Consider the following 12,392-nt stretch of genomic DNA (forward strand, 5'->3'; position numbering starts at 1 on the left):
CTACACCTTGGCAGGACAAATCAAAATAGGACGTACATGGTAAATGGTAGGGAATTGAAGAATGCAGTTGAACAGAGGGATCTGGGAATAACCGTGCATAGTTCCTTGAAGGTGGAATCTCATATAGAGAGGGTGGTAAAGAAAGCTTTTGGTATGCTAGCCTTTATAAATCAGAGCATTGAGTATAGAAGCTGGGATGTAATGTTAAAATTGTACAAGGCATTGGTGAGACCAAATCTGGAGTATGGTGTACAATTTTGGTCGCCCAATTATAGGAAGGATGTCAACAAAATAGAGAGAGTACAGAGGAGATTTACTAGAATGTTGCCTGGGTTTCAACAATTAAGTTACAGAGAAAGGTTGAATAAGTTAGGGCTTTATTCTCTGGAGCGCAGAAGGTTAAGGGGGGACTTGATAGAGGTCTTTAAAATGATGAGAGGGATAGACAGAGTTGATGTGGACAAGCTTTTCCCTTTGACAATAGGGAAGATTCAAACAAGAGGACATGACTTCAGAATTAAGGGACAGAAGTTTAGGGGTAACATGAGGGGGAACCTCTTTACTCAGAGAGTGGTAGCTGTGTGGAATGAGCTTCCAGTGGAAGTGGTGGAGGCAGGTTCGTTGGTATAATTTAAACATAAATTGGATAGGCATATGGATGAGAAGGGAATGGAGGGTTATGGTATGAGTGCAGGCAGGTGGGACTAAGGGAAAATAATTGTTCGGCACGGACTTGTAGGGCCGAGATGGCCTGTTTCCGTGCTGTAATTGTTATATGGTTATATGGTTATTAGATGCGTAAAATATACTTTCTCCCTTGCTGCACAATAAGCTAATTCTATATTTTTCAATAACTTCTGCAAAGGATAAACTTGCAGGATGAGTTGCCCTTCACCTAGCCCACAGTTCCATATATTCTTGGGTGTTATTCAGTAATTGCATAAGTAAATGAGTAAATCTTGCAATAAAATTATTCATTTTTTGCTGGACTATCACAAAGAATGAGAGAAATAGATTAGGTTGTCCATTATTTGTATTGCCATTTACTTTCAATAGATTATTTTGCTGTACCAGGTATGGTAATAAGCAGGTTCCCACTAATTTAAAAAAAAATGAGTATGAAGCAGGGTCTTGACCTAAAACATCGCCTATCCATGTTCTCCAGAGATGCTGCCTAACCTGTTGAGTCACTCCAGCACTTTGTGTCCTTTTGTGTATTAACCAGCATTCACAGTTCTTTGTTTCTCCAGCTTCAATTCAACCATTGATTTACACATCTAGATATAATTATATTCTATTTTGACTACAATGCTACTCTGCTGACAATTTGTTTATCTATCTGGCTGTTAAGGCTTAAATCAGGCAAAAGATTCTGTTCAGTGACCTGAAAATGAGCCATTTGACCTTTGTCAATTTCCTGCTCTGTTTCCATAGGCAGTAGACGCCCAGATATAATAGGAACAAGGTGACTCAATGTAGCTTCTCATTCAAGAAGCTTTAGAAGACAAAACATAATGTTATCCATTCTACCTTCAAGAAAGGCGTGTGAGTGTGCTGGGGCCACTGGTAACCTGTAAAATAATTGGGCGTTTACGAAACAATGTTAATGAATGTGGCAAGAATCTCAATGACACAGCAGGTTTTAAGAAAGGTGCAATCAATCTTGTGTCAATTGGACATTTCATCCAGCAAACCGTGTGAATTTTAGTTACTAGGATGTCAACGGAAATGTAAGCCCCATGTGTGCACCTCTCACGCCTTCACAATCCCCGAGGAATGCAATCATTTTACATTTCCAGAAAAAGCCTCGCTTTGTTGGCTATTTATAATTTCAAATACTGGATGTCAGGAATATTCCCCGTGGTGAGATTGATTCTAATTTAGCTTTAAGAAAAATTTCTGCAAGTCTGTATTTACTACATTGTATCCATCCTACTTTAAATCATTGATGTAGAATGCCTCATCCACCACCTCTACACATTATTAATGGGCAAATCTGACCAAAATAAACAATGCATCTCTGATAGTGCACATTTTTTGTGTGCTTTGGACATTACACTCTAAGCCACCTTTAAAGGATCTTGCACATATTCTATTTGATGAATATTTAGTCATAAATTGTTCATTTTTGTGCATGGATAATGACATGTCAAGTAAAATAAAACCATAATACCATAACTTCATCTTTCTGTCCCACCCCCACCCTAATCGTCTTGTTAGTTTCACTGTTGTCCTGCAAGTTTCACTATTCATTTCCTTTTGTTATCACCTCTTCCACAAAACAATGGACCATTGTGGGCTCCATCTTTCCTTGGCCATCAGTGCTGGCTCTGATTTGTTCAGTACCTTTTTATATCTGTAGTTTCCCTCTCTTCTGACTATCAGTCTGAAGAAGGGTTCTGACTCATTGCTTCTCTACAGAGATGTTGCTCGACCTGCTGAGTTACTCCAGCAATTTGTATCTCTCTTCAGTGTAACCAGACTGCCTAAGCCATCTCTGCTTTGCCAGATGACCCCTCCCAGTCTTCTTCTTCTTGCGTATGGCGTGCACAGCCTACGGTTGTAGGTCAACTTGTTCTATTTGATCTTTTGTTTGTGCATGTCGGGTTGATTGCATGTGAAGATTACAATCTCCCACCCCACCCCTCCCAGTGCTAAGATTAAATCTTAATGCACACATCCCTTTCGCGTTTATTTCACTGGATGGAGGAATTTACTTTTGAAGGAACACCTTTCGTTCCTTGTTATAAGATCAAAGGACAAAGGACAAAGGTCAAAGGACATTTAGCGCAGAAGGTTAAGGGGGGGACTTGATAGAGGTCTTTAAAATAATGAGAGGGATAGACGGAGTTGACGTGGATAAGCTTTTCCCACTGAGAGTAGGAAAGATTCAAACAAGGGGACATGACTTGAGAATTAAGGGACAGAAGTTTAGGGGTAACATGAGGGGGAACTTCTTTACTCAGAGAGTGGTGGCTGCGTGGAATGAGCTTCCAGTGAAGGTGGTGGAGGCAGGTTCGTTTTTATCATTTAAAAATAAATTGGATAGTTATATGGACGGGAAAGGAATGGAGGGTTATGGTCTGAACGCAGGTGTATGGGACTAGGGGAGAATACGTGTTCGGCACGGACTAGAAGGGTCGAGATGGCCTGTTTCCGTGCTGTAATTGTTATATGGTTATATGGTTATATGACATTTATCGTCACACACCAAATGGTGCAGTGAAATTTGAGTTACCATGCAGCACACAAATAAGATAAACACAACACTATAGAATTTAACATTAAACATAAAAATATCCCCCCACAGCGGAATCAACGTTTCCCACTGTGAAGGAAGGCAACAAAGTTCAGTCCTCTTACTCTAGTTCACCCGTGGTCGGGGCCTATTGAGGTCTCTGCAGTCGCCGCAACGGCGGCCCGATGTTTCAGGCCATCTCGCCGGATGATGGAACTCCGGTGTTGGAAGAACACTCTCAGTGGCTTGGAGTTCCGAATCGGCCACTTCAAGCTAGTAATTTCATGTTTACTATTGAGGGAGACATCTGTGGAGAGAAGGCAGGGATGGGATACTGAGTTGGATGATCAGCCATGATCATATTGAATGGCGGTGCAGGCTCAAAGGGCCGAATGGCCTACTCCTGCACCTATTTTCTATGTTTCTATGTTAATAATGCAAAGTCATCAATGGATATATTTAGTGTACCTGTTACAAAAAAGGTAAAATAGCAATTTTAATAGAATTGCTGCTGAGTAGTTTAATGCACCACAGGTAATAAATGGCCTTTCTTTTAACTCAATCGTAAACACCTACATGAACTCTTTACATCTTTGATGTTTAAAGTAGAAGAGTCAAGAGTCAAGAGAGTCAAAAGTGTTTTATTGTCATTTGTCCCAGATAGAACAATAAAATTCTTACTTGCAGCCGCACAACAGAATATGTAAACATAGTACAATGTAAACAATATAATAACGAGTGAGAAAAAATAGTTCACTCATACTCACAAATACACATATATATATAGAGCAATCATATATATGATCTGATATATATTCACATACGCACACATATGTAAACACATACGTTATAGCAAGAATAGTCAATGTAGTTCAGAGCTTATTTGAAGTTATAATGTTTAATAGCTGAATGGCTGTAGGGAAGAAGCTGTTCCTGAAGCTGGACATTACAGTTTTCAGGCTCCTGTAACTTTTTCCTGATGGCGGGGGTGAAATGAGTGTGTGGCCAGTGTGGTATGGGTCTCTGATTATGCTGGCTGCCTTTTTCAGGCAGCGATTCTGGTAGATCCATTCGATGGTGGGGAGGTCAGAGCCAATGATGAACTGGACAGTGTTCACAACTTTTTGCAGCCTTCTTCGCTCCTGGGTATTCAAGTTGCCAAACCAGGCAGAGATGCAACCAGTCAATATGCTCTCTACTGTACACCTGTGGATGTTCAAGAGAATCCTTTCTTTATAATAGCATCAGTGTGCTCTATCCAGGAAAGATCTATGGAAATACTAGACTATGTGGGACCCGTTGGGTCCCATGTTCACATGGGAGGGCTGGTCCCCCAACGCAATATTTCACCTCTCCACCAATTCCAATATTGGTGGTGTGTGTGGGGGGGCTTTCTGGAGTGCTAGTATGGGTATTGTGGGCTGAAGGGACTGGTTTCCAGAAGGCTAGTATGGACATTGTGGGCCAAATGGATTCTTGGGGTGACAGCTCAGTCACTCAAACCTGATGTGCTGGCAGCTCACTCACGGCTGGTGGGCGAGTAGTTGACTCACGGCTATTCCTTGAAATTCCATTTCAAGCAGGGTGCAAGGCCACCAAATTCAAATGCAGTTTCCTACCATTTCAAGCAGGGTGCAAGGCCAGCAAATTGAAGTGCAGTTTCTTACCACTTCAAGCAGGGTGCAAGGTCACCAAATTCAATTGCAGTTTCATAACACTTCAAGCAGGGTGCAAGGCCACCAAATCCAGGTGCTGTTTCCTACCACTTCAAGCATGGTGCAAGGCCACCAAATTCAAGTGCAGTTTCCTACCACTTCAAGCAGGGTGCAAAGCCACCGAATTCAAGTGCAGTTTCCGACCACTTCAAGCAGGGCGCAAGGCCACCGAATTCAAGTGCAATTTCATACCACTTCAAGCAGGGTGCATGGCCACAAAACTCAAGTGCAGTTTCATGCCACTTCAAGCAGGGTGCAAGGCCACCAAATTCAAGTGCAGTTTCATACCACTTCCAGCAGGGTGCAAGACAACTTAATTGAAGTGCAGTTTCATACCATTTCAAGCAGGTTGCAAGGCCACCAAATTCAAGTGCAGTTTCATACCATTTCATGCAGGGTGCAAGGTCACCACATTCAAATGCAATTTCATACCATTTCAAGCAGGGTGAGACCACCATAAAACCACCATAAAACCACACAAAACACCGCATAAACACCACACTCACAGTTCAGTAGACATTCGGTGTGTTCAGTTGACTCACAGCTCAGATAGTCATGACCACTCCCTTCCCCCTTGCAGAAACTGAGCCACACCCACACTTCCGGGTTTTATAAGTCTCTCCTGGAAGGGGCGTTGCTTTCATGGCATGATTGACAGGAGAGAGATTCTCAACATTTTTTAAACACTAAAAACACTTATTTTTCATTGATGGGAAGAATCCTCTGCACCTGATGAGCGGAGGGGGACTGAGTAAGATAGCCAAAAATCACAGCCGTAAGTGGTAGCGTTTTATCTAAAATCAATATAATGTGCAAACAGTAAGTTGTCCGGTTACCACCACCAGAATCATTTGCAGTGCAGCATTTCAAAGCAGTTACCACCACCAACAACCATTTGCAGTGCAGCATTTCGAAACAGTTACCACCACCAACAACCATTTGCAGTGCAGCATTTCCAAGCAGTTATCACCATCACCAACCATTTGCAGTGCAGCATTTCGAAGCAGTTGCCACCACCAACAACCATTTGCAATGCAGCATTTCAAAGCAGTTACCACCATCAACAACCATTTGCAATGCAGCATTTCAAAGCAGTTACCACCATCAACAACCATTTGCAGTGCAGAATTTTAGTTACCACCACCAACAACCATTTGCAGTACAGCATTTCAAAGCAGTTACCACCACCAACAACCATTTGCAGTGCAGCATTTCAAAGCAACCACATTTTCATTTTCAAACCACATTAAGGGCACTCACAGTTGAGTTGACATGTGTTCAGTGTTATTCACAGCTCAGAAAGATGTGACCCTCTCGCTTCCTCCATCTTGCAGAGACTGAGTGAGGCACAACACTTCCGGGTTTTATAGTCCCTCCCCCCTCCCACCAGCAGGGGCAGCAGAGAATTTCAACATTTTTAAAACATTAATAACTCTTTTATTTTTCATCCATGGGAAAACACCTCTTGTCCTGCGCAGCGGAGGGGGACTCTGAGTAAGACGGCCAAAAATCACAGCTTTAAGCGGCAGAGTTTTTTCTAAAATCATGAAACAGAAAAACAGAAAGTGGTCAAGATCTTACTTTTATTAATATAGATACAAGCCCAGGAATTTGAAGAACTGTGGGTGAAGATTCAATACGTTAGCCTATTGAAAGTAAAAGGATGGAGTATTAAAGAAAACTACTACATATATAAATCTGCTTAGCTAGAATTAGATCAGCTATCTTCCACCATTCAAACATTTAATCTTGATAACGACAGGTTGTTTTGAAATGCAACTGATTTTATCATTCTAATTATTTTTCTTTGTATATGGAAACAAGAGACATCATTAACAGCAACCTCTCCAATTAAATATAAATGATTAACTTTTAAATAAAACAAAACAAAACAATTACTAAAGCTAATTGGGCTGTTAGGTTTGCACATTTCATGCCAATGCTAATACACAAAGCAACATGCAACAAGGAATAAATACCCTGTAAATTGCAATTGGTAGAAAGTAACTGGAGATTTTATTTCGAAGTCACGTGAGTGACTACGTGAAGAGCCCGCCAGTCCGCATGCGCGTCAATTCGCGAGAATGCATGCGGCGGGTCGGAGCAGTTCGCAACTGCTCGCAACTGCTCTGGCAGGTAAGTGAATTTTACTTTCAGCGGTCCGCTGTGACAGCAGTCCCAGAGTAGCTGATGGAGGCGGCCGGTTTCGCGGCTGCCGCCATTGGATCTCCGTACGGGAGCAGGTGGCCGATTTATCGGAGGCCGCCGTAAAAGCTCCAGAGGAACTCGGTTTCATTATTGCCGGCCGGATTTGAATCCATCATGAAACTCCATTAAGAGTTGGGGTTGCCGGTAAGGCTTGGGAGCTTGCTGCTAAAAATAGCAGCAGAGAGTGTATTAATATAGCGGCTACGTTTCGTATCGCTGCTAAGTTTACAGCGACTGGTGTTAGCCGTGGCCAGGGCAGCGAACGGCTGCCATAGCGCCTATGTAAATTATTAAACATAGAAATGCTGCTGAGGCAGCATACGCTGGTTCAGCATTATAGTCTGGCATAGCGCCTACATTCTTTTTAATAGAAATGATGCTGAGGCAGCATATGCTGGTATCAGCATTACAGTCTGCCATAGTGTCTATAAATTTAAACATAGAAATGCTGCTGGGGCAGCATATGCTGGTATCAGCATATTGTGTGTGTTCCATTCGTAGGGACATTTTGATATATTACACAAATTAAAGGATTAAGGTAGTTAAAAATGGAGCTGGAAGTTTATTAATAGCAGTTGCTGTTCGGTAACGTTTGTGACTATCGCAGCAGATAGGACATTTATTATCATACACCATATGGTGTAGAAAAATTTGACTTGCTTTTGGCACAGTATGGGACTCCACTGGAGTGGGTGGCTGTTCGGAGGAACTCCTCTGAGGCTCCAGAAAAGAGCTCCTGGCTTGGGAAGCCTTTTTTCAGCTGTGTCTATCAGACACCTGTGGAGCTATACCTAGTGCAGGGTTGCAGTATTTCTCCCACTCTGTCTAGCGGACTATCGGGAAGAGGTGACTCTGATTATAATGCCAGCTCATCCAAGTCATTTGGGGGCCAGAGGCGCTCCAGTCCTTCCCTGTAATACTCCGTTGGGGCTCCAGAAGGGAGCAAGGACTCGGAGTCACTAGCAGGTGCAACCTGTCTGGTAAGTATAATGATGATACCAACAGAGCACCGATCTGCACAGCTAGTCCCGGTTCGTCTCCTAGACAACACCGAGTCGGGGCAAAGTCAAAGCCAAGTCTGTGGGACAAGTCCTGTCGGATGATTTGGGTCAAGGGGATTCTGTCCCCACATCTATGGCAGATGTGATTGGGCGTTTGTCTCAATTAGAACATCAGATGAATCAGATGGTGGCACAAGAAATGTTCCGTGTTACGAAGGCATGTCAGGCAGCAGCTCCTGGTTCAGGGTTGCAATATTCCTCCCACTCGGATGAAAGGAGTGGTGGAGATGGTGCCAAAGTATATGCACATATGCCTGAAGCAGCTCCTGGTTCAGGGTTGCAATATTCCTCCCACTCAGATGAAAGAAGTGGAAAAGATGGTGCCAAATATTATGCTCTGTATTACGGAAGCATGCACAGGCAGTTCAAGTCATATGCCTGTAGCTACCCATGGTTCAGGGTTGGAATATTCCTCCCACTTGAAAGTCTATCGGAGATGGTGTCACAAAATATGTTCTGTGTTACGGAAGCATGCACAGGCAGTCCGAGGCATATGCATGTGGCAACGCCTGGTTCAGGGTGCACTACATCTCCCACTCGATGAGAGTGTCAGAGATCAGTATGGAACTAACTCCGAACATGACTCCGAACATGACTATGTGCCTGAATCCTATGCTTTAATGCATGATGTGCGAGAATCGCATAAGGAAGAGCTGCCTGCTCTTGCCTCTAAATTTGCTGTTCCCTCGGGGACGGACAAGCCACTACAAGAGGAGTTGGCCAGCGACAGCAGTTATCTAATAGAAATGACAAGCATGACAGACAGGGTCTGCAAATGGAACCTCGCTGAAGCTCCAACAAGCAAATTGACCCGGGGTCAGAGACGCTGGTAAGTAAGGTCTCGTTATTAACATATAACATATATAACATAACCTCCATAAACTCCGAAATGGAGCAGTCTGTCAGCACAGTTTTGGTTTTACTGGCAGCATGGGCTGTCTAGTGGGATTTCACTTTCTCTGGGATAGATCAGGTTGATGTAGAGACATTGGCAGGGTGCCTTGCATAGTAACCTCTGTAAGTGCCAAGTAGAAACAGTTTGGTTACCCTGGTTCAGGGTAGACCATCATGGAACTGGCTGGCCATATAGGTCATATTGACCAGGGAAGCACTGCCTCATCATCTGTGATTGAGGTTGTCCGACTGCTCAGTAGAATGAAGAAGTTGAAGTCTTCCTCAACACATGGTTTATTTCTCCATAGTTAGTAGAGTTGCTGGTTCATTGGAATCATCATTGCCAGCCTCTCTGGGATAGGTAGTTACCAGCAGGAAGCTGGTCTTGCATATAATATAATTTTTATCTGACCTGCATGTTCATGTTGTGAATCAACAATGTATTTATAATAATCCATAGGCTCTCAATACTAGTATTCCTGATTGAGTGGCGGGTCGAAGAGATTGTGTTGTGCACTCTGGCGACTTAGACATGTGGTTTCAGGCAAAGGACTGCGAGATAATTCCTGATTCAGCTTTGCATTATACTAATTTCCAATCTGAGGGAAAACGCTGAGTATTCGTGGTGACTCTTAGTCAAGAGTTGACAGGGACTCGTATTCCCACATCAAAGGGAGACTGTGGTTTCAGCTCTAGTCATTAGGTTCTGATTATATGTTATCAGCGAGATGTATGAATAACTAGATAATGTATCTTCCGCAGCAAGAGAAGCCAAAACATTTTCCGTCCGTATGGTCAATAGAGGAACAGGGGTTCTGAGTGCAATCAGTGACAGCTCATCCGAATATGAGTGGTCTGGCCAAGGACTAGAGGGGTATATTTCTGATACTTCTCAAATTTACAGAAACATGGTGCAGGCCGAATCAGGTTAGCATTTGGCTAATCTGATCATGGGTTTAGTTACCCAGTTTAAGATGGATGATTGGGTTTCAGCAATTTAACTGATTCAGATAATCGATCTTGTAGTTGCATACTCTGCCATATCTATACACATGAGGCACAGATTATGTTGTTTTGATAACATAGCTAGTGGTGAAAGCCAATTCTGCCCTACTCAGATTAAAGGGCATTGTGTCATCGAGTTTTAGGCATTATGCAAAATTTGCAGCAGATAAAACTTATGGGTTATCAGTAGATACCTTTTGCGATATTAAAAATGAGGCAACATGAAATTTAACAGTGCCAATTTTGCCTATTCATTCACGCCATGGTAAGGCGGCTGAAGCAACTCTTATTTACTCAATCATGAGTGACTCCTGGGGCAGCCTGTCTTCTCGGGCAGCTTGCTCTGCACGATTGTATGAGAAGTTTGTGAACACCATGTGTTAGTTATTTTTTAATGGAAGTAACAGAGGTTTGTGTGGCTTTCAGTTTGAGCCTAAAGAAGCGTTTATGTGATAGCATAATTGACATTGCTTGTGCTGCTTTGTCATTCTCTATAGTACCATAAGTGGGACAATAAATGATTGGTTATTCACCTGCTGTTCACTAACGTTATGCAGGGCGTCTTTTATTTGACCACTCTAATAGCTTACACTCATTGTAGAGTGCGATGTATATCAGTAAATTATTATGCAAATATTCTTCTACTTTTTCCTAATGGGAGCAGTATTTTTAAGATGATTATGCTTTCAGCAACTGATCTCAGCACAAAGAACACAGCCTTTACTCAACTCTGGCTTGGTCTCTATGTCATAACTGACATTAGGTTAGCTTGTTATCGGAATGATCTCATAAGCAAAATGAGCAGGATTGCGTACATTTGAAGTTGACAGCATACCCACCAGAGCAGAGATCGGGGGTGTCATTAGGTATACAAGTGCACTGAGTTTGCTAGAACCTATAAGATGAAAGATAGTTTCTTTTTTGTTATTCATGATGGCTAATGGCTGATGGCTAATTAGCTGCCAATAGAATGGATTTTCCCTTTCATCATAGAGCAAGAGGCTTATATAGTGCGTGTTAATAAATTATAAAATTTGGTTGAATATGTCTGGATATTTGCAGATAGAATTCTGCGCAGTGTTGCATGAGTTATTGTCTAACTCAACAGTCTATTGGGACTATGGTCCGGTTAAGAACAATGGCCACGTATGCAAGTTAGCATCATGATATTAATAACCCATGGTTTTTCTACCATTAATGGTTTATCTGTTTAAGTGTTTCACACACAGATTGGGTTACTGCATGAAGCCACAGGGCTTTGAAGTCTTCATGTAGTCACTCACGTGACTTCGAAATAAAATAGAAAGATTAAACGAGAACTTACCGTTTGAAGTTTGATCTTTATTTTATGAGAAGTCGAAATGAGGGATTATGTGTCCTCCACTACTAACCCTAATTCTCATAAAGATCATTTGGTAGTTCTAAACTCGTTAATCTTCCTATAGCTTAGATCAGCAACAATTCTGTGGTTTCATACAGCTGCTCTAAAGTTTGACGCACATGCGGACTGGCGGGCTCTTCACATAATACCTCACTTCAACTTCTCATAAAATAAAGATCAAACTTTAAACGGTAAGTTCCCGTTTAATCTTTCTAGTTTGCATCACTCCACCTAATCTGAGGATAGACATTCAAAGCAATAGAGGGAGTACAGAGAAGGTTCACCAGACCTGGGATGGCAGTACTTTCATATGAAGAAAGACTGGATAGACTCGGCTTGTACTCAGGGCCGGATTTACGTATAAGCTAGACAAGCTTAAGCTTAGGGCCTCGAGATCTAGGGGGGCCTACTCACCTCGCTGCCTCGACCCATCGAACACTCGCCGCTGCATCAACCATCCTTCCACCGGGACCTCCTACTCTTTGCCCGCTGACTCTGGCCACTCCATCACCCACCAGCAGCCTGCAGCCATCGCCTTACCTGCAGCCTGGACTCAGCACCGAGCCTGAAGTTTCCACGCTGCAGACTCCCACTCCCCCCGGTTTGACAGCGCTGGGTCCTAGTGCTAGTCCCCCAATGATGGTAACCGCAGTGGCTGTTCAACTGGGTCTCCCCCATTCCCCTCAAACCATGTGACCCCAGCTCTTCCACGCCCACACTACAGTCCTCATATCCCCCTACCCCCAGACCATGCGCCACCCCTCCACCAGACATCGCCTTGGCCTCGTTCACTCACCTGCCTTCCTCCAGCCCCAACCCCCATCCCTGCCATGTGTTCACCATCCCCCCTGATCTCCCCCTCTCAGACACCGAACGGTCTGTCCTCAGCA

The sequence above is a fragment of the Amblyraja radiata genome, chromosome 1, assembly GCF_010909765.2.
Source record: "Amblyraja radiata isolate CabotCenter1 chromosome 1, sAmbRad1.1.pri, whole genome shotgun sequence".
In the NCBI taxonomy this organism is placed as follows: Eukaryota; Metazoa; Chordata; class Chondrichthyes; order Rajiformes; family Rajidae; genus Amblyraja; species Amblyraja radiata.